Source organism: Octopus bimaculoides, chromosome 20 (assembly GCF_001194135.2).
Source record: "Octopus bimaculoides isolate UCB-OBI-ISO-001 chromosome 20, ASM119413v2, whole genome shotgun sequence".
NCBI lineage: Eukaryota > Metazoa > Mollusca > Cephalopoda > Octopoda > Octopodidae > Octopus > Octopus bimaculoides.
In genome coordinates, this window is record NC_069000.1 from 4,270,535 (window position 1) to 4,271,025 (window position 491).

The following is a 491-nucleotide window of genomic DNA, read 5'->3' on the forward strand; positions in this document are numbered from 1 at the left end:
ATGTGTGTGTGCGTGAGAGAGAGAGTGTCTGTGTCTGTGTGACTGTGTGTATATATATACATACATATTTGTATCTATGTATGCATATATATATATATATGCACGTATATGTATATATACATATATTTACACACATATATACATAATATATATGGATGTACATATATGTGTGCGTGTGTGTGTATACATATACATATATATTTGTATGTATGTATGGATGTATATATATAGCTATGTATACATATATATAATTAAATTTCCACATATAATATATTTATGTAGAAATACATATGCATATATGTATGTATATATGTGTGTGTATATATATATATATATATATATATGCATATATATATACATATATATATATACACATATATATACATATATATACATATATATACATATATATATATATGTATATATACATACATAAACATATATATCCACATATATAATCATATATTTTATATGGATATATATACATATAT